A 20,372-nucleotide genomic window follows, 5' to 3' on the forward strand; every position below is an offset into this window, starting at 1 on the left:
AGCTAATTTTAAGAGGATCTAATCAAAAGAAATGAAGCGAAAAGGAAGGGATCAGTCACTTCACTTAAGCTCCAATAATGAAGCAGGGTCTTAGTGCAAACAAAAGTTTAACTGTGTGCCTGGGAGTATTAAAACATTTGCATAAACATCTTACAAATGGGATAGATTAAAAAGAATAAATTTGAAAACATTATCCTAAACATAGGTTCTAAAGTATTTGATAAAAAGGACTAATATTTAATTTTTCTTATAACCCAGCTCTATGACTCTTGAGCATATACCCAAAGGACTAAATACTTGACTATAGAGAAAAGCTCTTCCATGTTCATTGCTGCCTTCTTCACATTATCAGCTTCTTAAAATGTATTTTCTGAAGCTGGATGTACTGGTACACATCTTTAATCTAGCATGGAAGAGATGGAGACAAGAAGATTAGGGATTTAATATTAACCTCTGCTACATAAAGATTTAAGTCACCTAGGGCTATATGAGATCCCTTCCAAATACCAGCCAACTAAACAAACAACATCCTCTCATGGAATTATAATTTGAAGAACATCTATTTAGATGAGCTCCATGAAATTGTATATAAGAAGTTAGAATGGTAATTTCATATGGTTATATCTGAGTAACAGCTCTCATAGAAGTAAGCAGCACAATGTGACATAATAATGAGACTTTACTAAAGGTCAAAGGCATTTAAATTTGATCTGAAGATTACCACTTAAAGTAGTAAAAGTAGGTACTTGTGGGAGAAAATGTCTTTGTAAGGTTCAGACTTTTATGAGGAAATGAAGATTGTACTCAGTCTTATAGATATAGATTAAATAGCTTTTATTTGCATGTGATTTATTTAGGCTTTGAAGATAATCATAACTTTACAAGCTCTCTACCTGTTTCTGAACTTAAAATGCTCCTTGTAAAGGTCTGAGTTTCAACATTATGAGATTTTTAACATTCTAACATCATTATCATCCAAATAGAAAATGAAATAGCTACAAATAAATTAGTTTCATAATTACAAAAATAAAATTAGTCATATAGCAGATGTTTACTATATACAACACACTGTTTTAAATCTTACATATGAATAATGCAATTTATGTAATGGAAATGAGTAAGCATTTAACAAAAGTAGAATTCAAAGATCTATTACTTATAATTTTCATTGAAATTTTTTTAATGTTATTTATCATTTTTTTAACTCTAGGAAATAGGATGTCCACAAATAAATTAAAGTAGGTGTATTGGTAAAACCTCACATGTGTCCTATAAAGGTTGTGAGATTGACTTCAAAAGCCAAAATGAATGTGCTTGACCAAATACTTACTGCTTGAAGCATATGAAACAAAAACAACAGGACTCAATGCTCTACACACACACACACACACACTCACTCATAAAAACACATACAGATACAAGAGCAAAGATGAAGACAGATACCTCCTGATGTTTTCTCTGCTAACAATCAAAGGTTCTAAGACAGAAAAGTGAAATGTTCTGCCGCTATCAAGTCAATGTTCCATTTCACATTGTGACATTCTTCTTGCTGCAGAACTGTTGAATTATTTTACATAAACCTCAGGTTCACTTTTGTTTTCTACTTTCTGATACAGAAACTAGAAACTATAGTATCTATGGAATTGAACTTTCAGCCTGACTTGAGAGTTTCTAACACCTTTAGTTCACAGTGTTTTCTGTTTCTTATCATTGGCCTTCTGTTACATATAATATTTCATCTAAACTGAAGATAAAAATGAGATATTCATACATTTGTTTAAATCTCTTTTGGTGTGCAGCATATATTTTGCTAATGTTTCATGCCTTAGGCTACTTATCATTGAGGAATGTTATATTTGATGTTAGATGACTTTTTTGACCCCTGGTGAACTTGAAATTGCCTTAGAGGAACAGCTGGGTGCATTTCTTTAAATAAACACACATTCTTTTTTAAATTGCCAGTATCTGTCTTATTAATAGACTGCAAAGACTATGGGAATTTTGACTTTGAAGTCACCTCTCCGGTTGCTTCTGACTCATTCATGCCATTTTTCTTCTCGCACTTGAATAGTGTCTTTCAATTCACTTGTTTGTTAATGTACCACACAGAGTTCTAGCCTTTTTTACTTTTAATATCAGATTAAACTATTTTTGAAAGAGTAATTATCAAATGTAAAATAACATATGTCAAAATATAATATTTATAAATTCATAAAGCTTTATTATAGTATGTAATTGTACAAAATTAATTATCTCTATAATTAATAAAAGTTGTCTCACAATTGAAAAAACATACAAAAATCATAAAATATTTTAGGGAGAGTATTCAAGGATTATATTTTAGAGAAATATTCAGAAGAATCTGAAAATATTTAAGTTATATTCTCGTAACTTAACAGTGATAGCCCCAAATCTAAGGCATGTTTTACAAGCAATAATAAACTAGTTTGATGGCTTTTTCTAAAGTCATGTTTTTACTGTAATCCTTAAACAACTTACTAGCTTCTTGTTAAATTAAAGCATGTAAGATTGCATTATTGTGGCTCAAAAACTGAAGGCTCACAGTTGATAACTCATTTATAATTTAACTTAGATTTCTACATTTTGTTTTCTCCAACCTCAGCCAGGGTTGGCTCTGAGGTTAAGCTTCATTATTCCCTAAATCAATTTTGCATCAGTTAGAGGAACAAATTGTTTATTTCTTCACAGATTTGTAGCTATTAATCTCACCAGTAACTCAGTGATTGATTTTTTTCAGACCTGAACATCAGAAAGATATAGTTGGGAAGGAATAAATTGTCCCAAGTCCAGGATATACTAGCTGAACTATGGAAGTCAAGACTTTATGCCATATATAATAAATCATTGTCACTAACTTGTTCCACAATGTTGAAATCTGGGAATATAATTAGAATGTAAAAATAATTTCACTGCCTTCTTTCTTGCTCTATTTTTTCATTTTTTTCTTTCTATATTCCTGCTGCTCTACACTGTTATCAACTGAAAGTTCTAGAATTATAACTAAAAGTGACCTCAATTTCAAAGCATTTAAATTCATTGCAGATAAAAGCTTTTCAAGGGCTTTCAATGCTTCAAATATGAGGCTGTAGAATCTGTGTCAATAACAAATGTTGGATACTAAATAGACCTGAAATGTGAGAGTCCATACATTGTGCTCAGCATTAGTAAATTCCCAACATAAAGACTTAAAAATTAGATTGGAAAGAAGCCATTGGAATAAAGCAAAGGCTTGAAAGTGTTTTGAGGTTATTATACATTTTTATTCATCTCTTAAGGATGATTGAGAGTTTCAAGAATTTTTTACTCTCTAGACTAAGTAATTTAAAAATCATAAAATTGTTAGACAATAAGTCATTCAATAATGAACTATAAATAAAATAGTATCTTTTTGATAAATTCATACGAGTTGTCTTCCTCCAGTTGGTTCTAGCATCAGGATAACTAATGTGGCTGACATCATAGGTTTGAATTCTGTGTAGTACAGGGCATTTATACTCCTCCTGGGTAACAAGCCTATGAAACAATTCTGCTGGGATGTCCTTTGAGAAGGTCATGGTCCCATGACAACAAGAAAGAGGAAGGTAGTCAGGCCAGTTAGAATTATGTCTAATGTCTCAAAGTGTATACATTTCACCTGATGCTTTTTGTGTGTGTCTTGTGTCTGTGTGTCTATATGACAGTGAACATTTAGATGTTGGGTTACTATTAATTGGTTTTGCTTCAATTATTGAATGCAGCAGAATTCAGCCAAGTTAATTTTCATTTTAACTAGTGTCAAGTTTATAAAGTTAAAATTTTGTAGGACACAAAATATCTAAAACTGCAACAAAAAGTTTGCTTTTGAGGGATTATACCTGAGGGAATCATAATATTATTAACAGTTTCTACATGAATATGGCTATGAAGGATTAAACATAAATGCTCAATGATAGCAACTTAATCAGAATTCTACAGTTTAAAAACCTCATATTTCCTGTCTCTGAGAAGTCACAGAATTCCTCTCTGAATTATCAACAATGTCCTGTATTATCAATAATGTACTATAATTCATTCATCATACTAGAATATTAAGTATATTATAACATGCAAAAGTTTAATAATTGGATACTTATGTTGACCATTTGTGTTAGTAGAAAATCTCCAAGGTTCTTTATCTTTGTGTTTAATTCCTGGCAAACCTAAATTTCCTCATTTTTTTTTTTTTGGTCTGGAGTCATGAACCTTGGTTGAGGGCCTCTAAAACACCAGTTCTGACCTCTGTCCTATTATCTAACAAAGCATTCTAAAACTGTGCAAAGAACAGCTACTTGTGGCCTGAGAGATTATAGACCTAAGAGCACAGCCTCCTACCATGACTTTCCTAAATGACTTTCCAGTGTATTCTCCTAATTATACTCTAGATACTTATTACTTTTTTTTTTTTTTTTTTTTTTTTTTGGTTTTTCGAGACAGGGTTTCTCTGTGTAGCTTTGCGCCTTTCCTGGAGCTCACTTGGTAGCCCTGGCTGGCCTCGAACTCAAAGAGATCCGCCTGACTCTGCCTCCCGAGTGCTGGGATTAAAGGCGTGCGCCACCAACGCCCGGCAACTTATTACTTATTTTTGTTCTAAATCCTTATCCTCTCAAATAAATTTTGATCCCACCCCCACCATGACGGGCACAATGATGTAGAAGTACATGATGAGTAGAAGGAGAGAATTAAAGAAAGCCACAGATAGTCAAAACAGTTTAGTAACCATGGGAGGCCCAGCTCCAATTGATAACATTTGAAATATAACCTAAGGCTCATGAATCATCAGGGAAGAAGTGGTGGAATAAGAGCTAGAAGACAAAGATATGTTGTGACATGAATCTTTAAAGGTCTTATTAAATAAAAAACAAACCCAGGAGCCAGGTATTCGGGTGAATGCTGAAAGATCAGAGAGACAGAACATGCCACAGCTAACCTCACCTCGCCAGTTCCTCAGCTGATCCTGTTTCCACAATTGGAAGCTTCTGGGTCCTCATCCGAGTAGATCTCAGCTGAACTGCTGCTCAAAAGCCTAAGAGCTTAACAAGGTTCTAGTTCCTGGTCCTCATGCCTTCTATACCTTCCTGGGATTAAAGACATGTGTCATCAGGCCTGGCTGTTTCCAGTGTGGCTTTGAACTCATAGAGATTAATGAGAATTCTAGGATTAAAGGTGTGTGTGTGTCACCATTTTCTGGCCTCTGTGTTTATTTAGTGGTTGTTCTGTTCTCTGACCCCAGATAAGTTTATTAAGGTGCACAATATATTGGGGGACACAATGTCACCACAATGTGTACTGCAATATTGTTCCTTCTAGCTATGACAGAAAAGATATAACTATGATACCTTAACAGTATGGCTGCTTAAACAAAACCTGAACAGATATAATAATAGATATGCTAACATGGGAGCAGGAATCTTATGGAGTCCCACCCTTAGACAAAGAATTATAAGCAACTAATGCTTGCTGAAAGTGAGTGAGAGAAATGGCTTCCCTGGGATGAGCCCTCTAATTTGTTACTCAATATCAAGTGGCCTGCCCTAGAAAACACATGCAGGTATTCCTGAACAGACTCAGCAGATTGTGTTTTTAATTCATTTATGTCTTAGGTGGGGTTTCTATTGCTTTGAAAAAACACCATGACCAAAAAAACAAGTTGAGGAGGAAATGATTTATTTGGCTTACATTTCCAGATCATGTTGCTCCATAGGGGAAAGCCAGGGCAGGAAGTCAAGCAGGGCTGTCACCAGGAAGGAGGAGCTGATGCAGAAGCCGTGGAAGGAACCACTTATTAGCTTGCTCCTCATGGCTTGTTTAGTCTGCTTGCTTATAGAACCCAAGACCACTGCTTCAGGGATAGCACCACCTACAATGAATTTAAAATTTATCTGGGAGGATAAGGATTTAGAATAGAACAAAGATAAATAATAAGTATCTAGAGTGAAATTAGGAAAATACCCTGGTATAGAAAAGTCATGGAGGAGGCTCTACTTTCATGTCTATGAGGTAATAAGGAATTCTGTAATTATGTTTTAATTAAATACCAAAAACTGAGCCTAAGAGTAGGTGTATTTTATCACTATAATAATAAAATTCAGGCCACTGGATAGTATTTCATTAATTTCCACACACTGTGTACAGAGTTATTTAATATCTTATAGGCATGTTCTTCATTTTTTCTAAAATCTGTGCTTGGAGTTCCAGAGCATCATCAAATCAGTAATCCTTATTTAAACTTTAAGAACAGGTACTCTGCGCAATGGTTAATTAGGTTTCCAGCAGGATCTTTAGTGCTTTGTTCATAATGGGAATAGAATTGTGAGCACTAAAAATTCTTTTTGTCACAATCATTCATTAATTATGAAGCATTCATTTGTCTTTGATGTGCAATCATCCTGCTCTTTATGATAGTGTGAATTTTATGGCAGGTAGGAAGGTTATATGTGCTATAATTATATGTATTTAATGAATATTTTACACTTTTCCTGGGTATAAGATCTTCCTAGACCAATACTTATGTTAATTATTTCATTTCCGATTTTATCAAAGTTTTGTTTTCAGTTTTTATAAAAGGTCTAAAAGAGTTTTTTTTTTTCTTTATAAATGTAACGTGATTGCTAGGGTCATTAAATAGTACATGAGGTTTTGTTGTCAAGACAAAAGATCAACCAAGAATAGACAGACCACATTTGTTGCTTTGCCCATTACTGGAGAAATCTGATTTGTGATAAAGTTAGTTAATTACTTTGAAAAAATGAGCACAATCAATCTAGTCAGTTGATCAAACAAGAAGCATAATATTTAGCAGGGTATTAGATAAGACTGAGATCACTAAGAAAATAAATTACTTGGTTTGGGTCATGTTTTAATCAAAGTGCCATGTCCTTGCTAAGATAACACATTTGTCACACATGGAATAATTATTTTTTGTTAACTTCATTCCTTTAGAGAGCAACCATTTTACCTTTGTCATATTTTAGTTGAATGTGCACATTTGCAATGTATTTTTATGAGTCACTCAGTAGAACATGAGTTGCTTTGAGAAATTATACAGTTATTAGACCCTAAATAGATACAACTCACAGTGCATGTTATAGTCCACAAACCCTTTTCATAAACAAAAGATAATGAAAAGTTTATTCTAGCTGATAAATGACCTACACAAATATATTTTCTGCATGCATATGGAAAGAGCAAGTACAGTTAATAACATTTAACATTCTTACTTAAAATTATTTATTCCTCTTATATGTAAAATGAAAACTGTGGAAATAGTCTTTCCTAGCAGCAAAAGTTACACTGTTCAATATAAAGCAATAAAATATTTCTAGTTCCTCAAGCATTAAATCAACTGAAATATTCCTTATACAAACAAATTCAGGGCCTGTAAGGTAGTTCAGTGGGTAAAAGTGTTTGTCACAAAGACTGATGAGATGAATTGAGTCCCAGAGACCCACATGTTGGAAAGTGAGAAATGACTCCCAGATGGTTTCTAATCTTCACATGTGTGCTGTGGTACACACACACACACACACACACACACACACACACACACTCACACACACACACTCACACACACACACAAACACACATACACACATACTCTCACATACACACTCACAAATGCATGTACTCACACACACATTCACACATACATCACACATACATACACATAAATAAATAAATATAATTTTAAAGTAAGCTCGGGTATATGAAATGGTCTTAAATCAACTGTAATACTGTTGACCTTCTATATCTATGGGTTCTGTACCTATGAAATGAACAGTTTTAGATTATTTGCTATCTAGTTAATCCTGCAATGATTACCTATGTGGATATGTGCATACTACTTTGTTGTTGCTATCCATAAAATGTACAAATAGTATAAAGCTACATGTGATTTTTACTGTATTTTAAACTGTTGATATAAAACATATGAACACTGTGTGAAAATATTGCACATTTTATATAAGGTACTTGAGCATAAGTGAATTTCTGTATACAAGATGGGAATCAATGTTATGTGGGTGGAGGGACATTTGTAGGTAAAATCAAGAATCTTTCCACATTTCTCTTTTAACAATTGTATACCTTGAAAAAAATCACTGAATGATAATTAAACTGATCTAGATTACAGATACATAACTTTTTATATAAAAAATTATATGCAATGTTTTCCTATCAGATAAGTATTGATAACAGAGAAAGCAAAAAGTCTATGTATGCCTGGTTCTTCTCCAAGTATACTACTGGTTGGAAGAACCCAACTAAAGTGCAAGCTGTACTAGGATGTGTTAAACTCCATTTGTGTTTGCAAAAGATGGGAAAATAGCAACATATGATTTTAAAAACTATTTGTAAAACAAAATAAGTATAAATTCATGTTTGAAAACAAAATTAACAGTACCATATAACATATAGAAATTATATTTGCATATTGGTATACTTAGGCTCAAAACTCATTTTGTATTTAAAACACAGAGGATGTATGAAGATTCCACATTATTATCTCTACTAGGAAAGCCAATGTCTAAGATTTTGATGTTTTCTTTTTGCTCTTCTCAGACTTACTAGATGCCTTTCATGGACCTAGTCCAGGTATTTTTAGTTTTAAATAACAAAAGCTTTAAATTCACCAGAACATTTAGCAAATATTTGTTCAATGAAGATCTCACTATGCTACACTATTTGAGGATGTCAAAAGTAAATGAAGAAGATCTCTGTCCTCACAGAGTTTAAAGAAATAACTACACCATAGTTTAAAAAGTGTCCTACTAGGTTATCAGGAGAAAATGAATATTTCTGGCACATCGTTCAAATTTGACAAGCAGTTAAACTATCAAAAAATATAGTTGGGAAAATTACATAGAGAGAAATAGTCTAAAGGATGAAAAGATACCCTGTGTGTTTAGATAATAAAAAAAGATTGAACATATCAGCTTAGCATTCCCCTTGAAAGTCTATGCTGGAAATGAAGTGATGAGGAGATTTAACTCAAGTAGACATCAGATTTAGAAGATACTCAATGGTTTGTTTAAAATGCACAATTCCATCTAGTATAAGAGTAATACCAATTATAAACATGTCCAATGAAGTATGAGACATGTTTCTGAGGCTCTGAATAAATTTCAAAAATGTCTTCATAACAAAGGTATAAGATATTACTATCTCTATTTTATAGCAGAAGCCATTTAGTCTCACAGGTTTACAATCAATTTCATCAAGGTTGATGACAGCTTGTGCTGGTTAACCTTGGCAATATTGGTTTGATTAGAATGAAAGACTAGAATGTTAATAAAGCACAATTCTGTCTATATGTCTACCATGAACTCCCAGAGACAATTAATTCATGGGGGCTCTGAACTAACCAATCATTTTAAGAGTTTAAGAAGATTGTTGGGAGATGGTGGAGCTGGAAGAAGCAAGCCCTGGTTGAAAGGACAGTTACAACACCAGTTACGTGTTGTGGGGCTGACCCCTTCCTACATTGCTCTCCTTGCCTTCTGGCTCCCATAAGGTGTGCAACCTGACTCCACCATTCTCTTCTGTCATGATGTTCTGATTTACCATAGACCACATATTATAATAAGCACTGGTGTAAGTGCTGAAACTCCTTAACAAATCAACCCAAACACACAATTAAAAAAAATTAACAAACACAATTTTGATGCCAGGGGTTGTGGTATGTTTGCACTTTACTCACTGTCACTGGTACTATATTATTATATAAAATAATAAAGGGCAATAGCTCCTAGTAGACTAAAATGGAAAGAAAGGACTAATATAAAAGAAGAAATTTAAAAAATCAAATTGAGATATAGAAATATGTTTGTGAGTTAATAACAAGGATTGGGAGGACAATGGGGAGAAGGATGTTAGCAAAAATGAGTAGATAAGATGACAGAGGAGAAAATTAAGACAATATAGAAGTAAGCACAGAAGAGAGTAGACATGGGCAAGGATGTGAACAGGGAGCAGAACTTTTTGTTGAAAATTCAATTTGATAAAAGACAAACAGTTAAGTAAGGCACATAGACAGTCACATTCATTATTTGAGACATCTCTAGGTGTTAGATGCTGTTACTAATTTATTCAAGGGTAAATAAAAGCTTATGAAGCCCAGTTACCCATGGCCTGGAAACAGCAGTCCAGGAAGCTTGAGATCTGGATTACACGAGAATTCTTTTTCATTTGCCCTTTACATCAGGAGCAGGAACTGCTGTGTTTATTTGAAGATAAGAGTCAGAAAATTCTATTACCAAAAAGCATGGAGTAAGATTTTCTGCTTTATGTGTCTCCACTCGAAGCACCAGAAATAGCACACACAGTGATTTTGTGAGAGATACATGTACTATCCATCTCTGAAACCTCCTTCTTCTTTATCCTCCATCTTTATTTGATCACCGAACATTACTGATTTTATCTCATAAGCTGTTTTGCAGTTCGCCCACCTCTCTCTACCTTACTTGCAGTGTAGCTTTTGCACATGTTAGTGTTTTGTTTCTGGCTGCTGTGGTGCCCTCCGGAGTGTCCTACACCAGCTGGTTTTCCCTTTTCATGGGTTTCTTATACTCTGGTGTAGGATTCCTACAAGACTCTCCCTTACATTCTGCTTTCAGAAGAAAATATGAACTAGAATGTAATACACCTTAGCACTCCATCCCTCTGTGATTACATTATCACCTTTCAGTGACGCAGAAGAGCTATTCCTGAGGTAGCGGTGTCTACGCTTGCTGCCCTTTCTTCTGTATGTCTCACACTGACTTCAGTTTTGACGCTGGAACAAGATGGTGCTTTGTTCAGTCTGCTATTTTCCTTAAACATTCTCCAGTCCTACCAGGATTACCACCCTTTTCTTGTTTAACATACACTTTGTGTCCCTCAGACCTCAGGTTAAATGTGATCTTAGAATTCTACCTTCATCTCCAGGACAAAAGCTCCATTTTTATAGAATATTATCATGCTCTATGTTGTTTCTCTGTTTTCATTGTTTATACCAAGAACTTGTATCCAACAGTGTAGTCAGTGACTAGTTGTTTAATTAGCCACATATGATTAGAAATTTAGGCTGCATTTCAGGCCTAGACCCTCATTCACTAATGTACATTGTTGAGGCACAGGAATTTGTCCCTCTAAATTTGTTCTGTGCAAGGTTGTAATACATAATTTAATTGACAAGATCCAGTTTATAAGTATGATCATTATTAAATAGATATTTTTGAAAATAGTTAAACATTTTACACTGGTTCTACAGAGTCAAATTCTAGTTTTTAAAAAGGTCAGAGGGATCAATCAATATATAATTATGGACCACTGCAATAGTAAATAATCATTTTAGTGTGTAAAAGGTTACTGCTGTCAGACACATGTCAATTATGACAATTACCCAAAAGAACCATTGCTGCATGCGTGAAAAGGCTATACACAGAAAAGCAGACCTGTTAATACACTGCACATCACTCCTGTCATTTTCTAGTCTTTGTGATACACTTTCTCACATACTGAGCTATATTTGGATTCCCTTCTGTTATTAAGAAGTTAAGTTATTTGTATTGCAGGGTCTCTTCCCATTATTACAATCCAATTTTTACCCCAGAGCTGTCTATCACATCAAGTATAATTCTACATGAAAGATATATAATGAAAAACTGACCCTTGCCCTTCATTACCCCCCCTCACATCCAGTTTGCTCATGTAGATCTCATCCATTTCTCTGTCATTGGGTGATCCCTGTGTCTTTCTTAGGGTCCTCTTTACTAGGTAGCCTCCCTGGAGTTGTGAGTTGCAGTCTAGTCATCCTTTGCTTTACATCTAGTATCCATCTATGAGTGAGTACATACTATGTTTGTCTTTCTGAGTCTGGGTTACCTCACTCACGATGATTTTTTTCTAGATCCATCGATTTGCCTGCAAACCTCATGATGTCATTGTTTTTCTCTTCTGAGTAGTACACCATTGTGTATATGTACCACATTTTATTTATCCATTCTTCAGTTGAAGGGCATCTGGGTTGTTTCCAGGTTCTGGCTAGGGTCGGGGGAAAGAGAGCTTAGGGGAGCGGGAGATCCCAGCTGTATCAAGAACAGAGAGGGAGAACAAGGAAAAAGAGACCATGATAAATGAAGACCCCAAGGTAATAGGAAGAAGCAAAGTGCTAGAGAGGTCCCCAGAAATCCACAAAGATACCTCCACAATAGATTACTGGCAATGGTTGAGAGAAAGCCCGAACTGACTTACTCTGGTGATCTGATGGCCGAACACCCTAACTGTCATGATAGAACTCTCATCCAGTGACTGGTGAAAGCAGATGCAGAGATCCACGGCCAGGCCCCAGGTGGAGCTCCAGGAGTCCAATGGGGGGGGGGGAGAGAGAGAGAGAGAGAGAGAGAGAGAGAGAGAGAGAGAGAGAGAGAGAGAGAGAGAGAGAAGGAGGAGGAGGAGGAGGAGGAGGAGAGGAGGAGGAGGAGGAGGAGGAGGAGTTATATGAGCAAGAGATATTGAGACCATGATTGGAAAAAAGCACAGGGACAAATAGCCAAACTAGTGGAAACACATGAACTATGAACCAATAACTGAGGAGCCCCCATGGAACTGGATCAGGCCCTCTGGATAAGTGAGACAGTCGATTAGCTTGAACTATTTAGGAGGTCCCCGGGCAGTAGGACCGGGACCTGTCCTTAGTGCATGAGCTGGCTTTTTGGAACCTAGGGCCTATGCTGGGACACTTTGCTCAGCCTAAGTGAAGGGAGGAGGGGCCTGGACCTGCCTCAACTGAATCTACCAGGGTGAGCTAAATCCCTAGGGGAGTCCTTGCCTTGGAGGAGGTGGAAATGGGGTGGGATGGATTGGAGGGAGGGGGCGTGTTGGAAGGAGGGAGGACAGGGGAATCCATGGCTGATATGTAAAATTAAATTAATTATAAAATTTAAAAAAAGAAAAACTGATATAGCATAGTACATTATAAGGAAAGAAGGCTGAACTAAGTCATATATATTGAGTATATGAGAAATTGATAACATGGCATTAATTAGAAAAAAATTAAGCTGGGGACTTAAAAGTTTGTTTCAGTATCAAATAGGCTAAGATTTGAATCTGTGAGAGTCTATTTTCTAATATATATAGTGATATAGTCGTGATAGTAATGGTGTACATGGAGAACTGAATAGATGACAGCCATTAGTCTCATTAACCTGGAAGTACTTGGCCTACCACCACAGGTCAATTCAGGGAATGCTTTTCTGATACATAAGGTGTCAAAAGCAGATGTACTACATTTTGATGGGAGATTAACAAAAACATTGAAGAAGCGAAAAAAGGACTGGGTTTATTCTACATATAAAGTATTCTTTTTGAAAATGCATGGAATCTTTTTGAAGATGATGCTGTTAATAAGTCTGTTGATCTTTGTGTAAAACCCAGATGATTTATGCCCAGAAACTATAGCATAAACCCTCTTCTGTCTGTTCACATCAGCAAGTGGGCAAACAGATTTATCTCCACTTGCACTGGAATATCATCCATTGTTAATTTCATTTTCTATTCCTGCTGTGCACATCACCCCTTATTTTAAAATTTTGACAAAGTAATTTATTAAATGGAATAGTTTTTCACAATGAGAAAAATATCATTATTCATTAAAATAATATATTATAGCCAAGACCAAGACTTCATTTATAGTTTCTTTGTTTATTATCTTTCTCTCAAGAGAATTTTAGTCAAACTGATGAATTTTTCTTTGATTCTTATGTGGTAGTTTGTATAATCTTTCAGTTACTATTTGTGTTCTTGCTTTTAAGAGATGTAAAAGTACCCTGTTAATATGCATTAGGGCCGTTATGATACCAAACATGAAACAATTTCCAAAGCTTGTTTTTTCCTGAGGAGACGGAACAATACAACATCCAGAAAAGGTAGGGAAACAATAAAACATCTGACATTCAAAAGTCCTGATTGCATATATGTATGAAATTTTGAAAGAACAAATAATCAATACAATTTTAAAAGCTCTAATTAAATATAGGGAATTTTATAAAGGAATATTTATCAACAACAAAACCCTGGTATTTGAAGATGTTTGCTTATGTTCGATGAGTTAGCTGTTAAGATTTTTAATTTTCTTTTGTCTCTGAGGTGTTGTCTAATTGTAGGCATTTGTTTTGCCTGACAAGAAGCCGTGTTCAGGGAAGTTGTCAAGCTGAGAATTCTCTGTTCGTCTATTTTTTTTCCACAGACATTAGAATGAAACTTATGTTTTTGAATATATATCCATTTACAGAGGTCATAACATGCAATGCTTACATTGTCATGCACCAGGGATGGTTCTTAATAAATACATATAAAAATCATTCTAATATTAAAAGTGATCACACTGTATTTTAATCTGAGGAAGCTGAGGCCTTAAATCACTCTTGAGATACAGCCCTGTTGATAACGACTTGGGATTCAGTCTCATCCCCAGGATATCCATCTTCCCACTATGCACACTCCTCAGCACTTGAGCACCAAAGAGCTGTGAACAATGACAAGATGCGTCATTCTGTGCTGCCAATACATAGTTCTTTCTCAACTTTATCTTCCAGCAAAGTAAAAACACAATGAAAAATAAGTTTGCAGGAAGCAAAGGAAGAGAGAGAAATACAATGGAGATGACAAACAGAAAGACCGGAAAGATTCCCACCTGGACACAGGAACAATGTGAAAGCCTGGGGACTTAGGAAAAATAAAACAGAGCCTGCCTTTGACATGGACAGGAGGACATGTGTCCAAGATATTCAGACATTCTGAAATTATATACTGCATTTTCCAGTGTCTGAAGAAACTGTGAGTGTCCTAAAGATTCAGTACCTGTAGGCTGACAATGGGCATCCTGAGGTGGCCTTCAGAGCAGTTTGAGCAGTACGGTGGAGCAGTACTGGATGTGCAAAAGTGACTATAGATAGTCGGTTGCTGTTTAGCTTGGTTTGAGTGGAAAACCCCAAATGATTAACATGATTAGAAATGTAAAGAGAACAGCCTAGTGCGAGGAAGAAGAGTCATGGTAGGGAAAGATGACAATGGTTTCACAGGAAGACACTGCTCACCTTTAAATATTTGAAACTTCATTCTTCATTTCCTATTATACACGGACTTTTATATATAAAATTAGGATAATCTGCTTGGGAGGTAGCTCCACTAGTAAAATTCTTGCTTTGCAACTGTGAGGATCTGAGTTCAATCCACAGAACCCACATAAAAAGAGCTGGGATTGGTCATGTGGACTTGAAACTCCAGCAGTGTAGCAGAGAAAAGACGACTGTGGGGCTTTCAGGCCAGCAGTCTAATTGACTTAGCAAGTTCTGGGCCAGTGAAGGGATTTTGTCTCAGAAATAAGTGGTGGATGGTGCTTTAAATTGACCTCTGACCTCCACATGCATGTACATACACAAACATTCACACAACTACCCCCCCACACACACACACTTCATAGTACACTTTGGGCCCTGAGAGTATAACTGTCAAACTCTAAAAGGAGCTCGTTCTATGTCATTAATGCTGGTAACAGCAGAATGTTGCCAGCTACGTATTTAGTATAGAATGCCAAAGAACAGTCTATTATGGTGTGACAATCAGTTCTGAACAGTGACTAAAGGTGTGGTAATTACACTTACAAGAGCAACTCTGTCAGATTCTGTATCTTGGCTGTTCCAACTGAAAATAATATTATCTGCAAGACAGTAATAATAATGCAGCAGGTTGTCATGAATGTGAATGCTTCAGGTTTGGATAAATGTGAACATATATTGTGGGCAGAGGCAAAAAGAAGTAATCACTTTACGCTGCATCAGAGTACCTAGGAATAAAAATGATAAAGCCAACCATAAGCAAGTTACTTTCCATTTTAAAACATGGATTAAGAGAAGACCAATGTAAATATACTGCTCTATTATAAACTATGATTGACAGCTGAATACATGTATAAATCACATTTATCTGAAAGTTGAATGATACTTTAAGGGGAGGAAAGTTTTCTTACCATGTTGACAAACTGTCAGTTACTGCCTTAGGCACATTTAGGATGTTTCTTGGTACTAAGAGGATTATGCCCAAGAATTCCAGGTGTCCTCAGCCTAGGTCATGAATTCATGACCTTTATACTTCCAGTTGTATTACAGGTTACTGTTGTGTTCCCAGGACCCTGAGCAGTCTTTCGAGAAGAGCTCATGCAATGCAAACTAATAAAGATTGAAGAAGAAATTTCTATCTAGCTCACAATATAGCATTTGAGTTAAAAACAAAACAAGTAACACAAGAAATGATATTTGTCTTCATTGTATTCTACAAATTCAATGATATATTGCACCTAAAAGCAAGGAAAATAGACTTCCTGTTTACATTTACAGTAATGTTTCCTGTGTATTCCCGTATGCATCATCCTTAACCTGGCTTTTGTGGAGGCTCTCTTTCTTTTCTTAGGCTGGTCTGCCAGCAGAAACCTAGCTCAATTTATAGGAGCACTAATAACCTTTCCACCTACAGACTAGAGTTCAAACATTAGGCATTTGTGATGCCTGTTTAATTTATAACAGTCTTCCCAGAGGAGAACCTAGACACAAAACTTTACAGATATAGATGTTCATTTGCTTAAAATCATAATAAAGAATGTATGTATGTGTAAGGGCAAAAATGATGGGGGCGGGTGAGGGTGGAGGCAGGGAGATGGACAGGGACAGGAGGAAAGAAAGGGTGTTCTGAGATGGCGTTAAGGAAATCTCCTCCAGTATTGCATGCTTCTGCCATGGTCTTTGCATCTCAAGCTCACAATTGCTTCCAAAATACTACAGTGTCAAAACATGTAACAGTTGCACATTGTCTCCTAAAATATTCTTCTAGAAATACTGTAGTCAACAGAGACTTTATCCATACTCATAACAATGTGAGAGACGTGGTAGACAGATGTGAAAACAGTTAATTTTAATTTTATGGGGAACAATTAGTTACAATATTCACCAAGTTATTCAAATTAGTTAATTTCCTTTCAGTGAATTAAGTATATTTATACTCTGGAAAAGAAAACAGTTTTTGCAAAGACATCTCCATTCCACACTTGCATACAACATATGCTCACAGATCTCAATAACTGGATTTGAGCTGCTTTGATGAAGAAAGAAAATGATGGTATCTATTATGATAACATAAATGTCATACATTTGTCCCTTGCAAATATATATCATTTAGGAGACTACTAGAAATAAGTGAAAAATGAAATAATATAAAATGTAGCCCAGTGAAAACTTTAGTAGAACATATGTATGGTAGTAATTGAGAAACAAAAGTTGTATTAGGCAGAAAAAAAGCATGAGCTATACATGCATGATAGCTGAAGCATTTTAAAGGCTGGAAACATCAGGTTTATAAAACACCATATTCATACTGACAATATGTGTTCATATTATTAGGTAAATATTATAACTTCCATTGAGACATATTCCCTTTAGTAAAAATACAGAGGTATAGTCAGATAATTCACAAAAGAATTTGATGGATGGTTTTGAATATTATGTTCTACAAGACAATATTCAGCCATTTACTTTCTTTTTGGCTATTAAATAATTTTATATTATATTTTATTAGTTCTGTGAGAGTTTTGGACGTGTTCAGTCATATTCACTTCCTCACTAAACTTTTCCCAGTTCCATTCCCCATACTGTTCCCATAGTGACACCACAATTTTGACGCCTAATGTTTTTCATAGCCATCAAGTCCAATCTGCGCTACTTATATAGTCCTGGATGTGCAGCCTTACACTAGGGCATTGTTAACTTTCTAAGGGGTCATAGTCTTAAAGAAAATTGACCCTCCCTCTCTCAGCAGCTAACAACTGCAAATAGCTTCTCAGCTAGGCATGGGACTTAATGCTCATACCCCTTCTCCATGCTGAGATTTGGTCTAGTTTCAGCTTGCCCAAGTCTTGGGAATGCTCTTCTAAGCAGTGTAAGTTCATGTGTGTGCATCTTCTGCTGTGTCCAGAAAAATAATCATTGCTTGTAATCATCCACTGCTTTTGGCTCTTACAATGAATCTATCCTGTAGATGTAATTCTGAACGGTTTTATTAAATAAGAAACACAGAGCCAAATGTAGAGTTAAAAGTCCCAGAGGTCAGAGAGCAGTAGCTAAGAGCTGAGACCAAGACCGCCTTCTTACCCTCCTCACCCCTGCGGCCACTGCCATCCTTCCCCTGAGAAAGAGACCCTACTTCCTGTGTGTCTGTCTTTTTATTGACTTTCTGTTCTGCCTTCTCATTGGTTGTAAACCCAACCGCATGATCTCCTTGTCACTGACTGTCTATACAGACCTCCCGGTCTCTATGGTTGGTATTGAGATTAAAGGTGTGTATCTCCAAACTGGCTATGTCCTTGAACACATAGACTCTGCCTGCCATATGATCGGATTAAGGGTGTATGCTACCACTGCCTAACTTCTGCTACGGCTTGCTATTATCTCTGACCCCCAGGAAACTTTATTAACATACTAATGAAATCACATTTCAGCACAAATAAAATATCACCATGCTAACCCCTATGATATGACATGTAGTGATATATTGTGTACCCCAATAAAGCTTGTCAGAGGATCAGAGAACAGAGCCACCCACTAGATTAGACATAAAGGCCAGACAGTAGTGGCGCACATCCTTAGTCCTATCACTTGGGAGGCAGAGATCCGTTTGGATCTCTGTGAATTCAAAGCCACACAGAGCCAAGCAATGATGGCCCACACCTTTAATCCCACCACTGGGAAGCATACATGCCTTTAATCCCAGGAAGTGACAACAGGGTGGAGAAAGGCATATAAAGCATGAGGAAACAGGAATTAAGGCAGTTCAGCTGAGACCCATTCGGGTGAGGACTCAGAGGATTTCAGTCACATGTGAGGTTGGCTGTGACTTGTTCTGCTTCTCTGATCTTTCAGTTTTACCCTGATATCTGGCTCTGGGTTTTTTATTTTAAGATTCAAACAACACAAAAAAAAAAAAAAAAAGAAAGAAAAAAAGAGGCCGGGTGGTGGTGGTGGCACATGCCTTTAATCCCAGCACTTGGGAGGCAGAGCCAGGTGGATCTCTGTGAGTTTGAGGCCAGCCTGGGCTACCAAGTGAGTTCCAGGAAAGGCACAAAGCTACACAGAGAAACCCTGTCTCGATAAACCAAAAAAAAAAAAAAAAAAAAAAGAAGATTCAAACAATAATCATGTTATGCAAGAGGAAATAAGCCTTGGGTGGATGGGTGTGGTGTAGATGTCCTCTTTATTGCTGATAATCTAACCGTTCCATATTCTCTGCACCTAAACTAGTTGTAGGATTCTATTAACTACTATTTACTGTAAGTAGAAGCTTCTATAATAAAGGGTGACAAATGCATTAATCTATGGGAGTAACAATAAGTCATTAGGTGGTGGTTTTATTCTATGTCCACTTAGCAGAATAGTAATAATAAGTTCTCCCCATGGCCTATAACTGGGTTAGCCACAGGCTCTTTATCCCTTTAACAATGCTAGATATGGGTTTTATCTCATGGATTTGCACCTTACATTCAATCAGAAAATGGTTGTTTGGACTCATTCATTTCACCCTTGCACTACTATGTATATTTCACCAGGCCAGATGTTATTTCCACTTTCAGGGTTCACAATTGGGTAAGAATGATGACTGCTTTTCTCCTCCAGCACTCACTGTGAATGATATACCTTCCAGAACTACAAAATTTGGCCTTAGTGTAGGAGCCCACAAAGATTCCAACTTGTAGTTTGACTCAAGGTCAGAGAGTCAGCATTTGTTTATGATGCTCTCCAAGGCTGCTAAATAGGGTAAAAAGGCCCATATGGTTTCCAGGTGTCTTATACTTCAAGGCCTAATCACAAGATGCTTTGCCATGGGGCGTGGTTACTGGATATTTTGAAAGGTCTACACTTGGTTGTACGTTGTGCCTTGATTTTGAAAGGGAGATCTCTTTGCCCCTCCCCTTGCTAGTGTATAAAAGCCCATTAGAAATATTTTTTCTCATCTAATTAGGACACATCAATGAATTATGTACTTATTCGCAATAAAAATTATTTCTTGTTCCTAAAAAATAAAATAAAATAAAAGAAATAAACTTGGGGCTACTGGGTATTGACCCAGGGCCCTCCTGAAGCTATCCTGTGTCTCTATCTTTTTTCTTCATCTATTTCTATATTTCCTATCTAGCATTTCTCAATTCCTCACTCCTCTCTTCAAGGGTCCTTTCAATAGGTTGGGGCTGGACTCCAGCAATGGGCCCTGACACTTAGGCATGAAGCTTCTAGGTTAGTAATAGTGCCATCTATCTG

The 20,372-nt window shown here is 36.2% G+C and overlaps 1 protein-coding gene across 6 annotated transcripts in view; it reads left to right on the top strand.

The window, feature by feature from the left end:
• Ralyl (RALY RNA binding protein like) overlaps positions 1–20,372 on the top strand; it is a 683,194-nt gene that overhangs the window by 469,125 nt on the left and 193,697 nt on the right. The window lies entirely within an intron of this gene.

Source organism: Peromyscus leucopus, chromosome 2, assembly GCF_004664715.2.
Source record: "Peromyscus leucopus breed LL Stock chromosome 2, UCI_PerLeu_2.1, whole genome shotgun sequence".
Lineage (NCBI taxonomy): Eukaryota > Metazoa > Chordata > Mammalia > Rodentia > Cricetidae > Peromyscus > Peromyscus leucopus.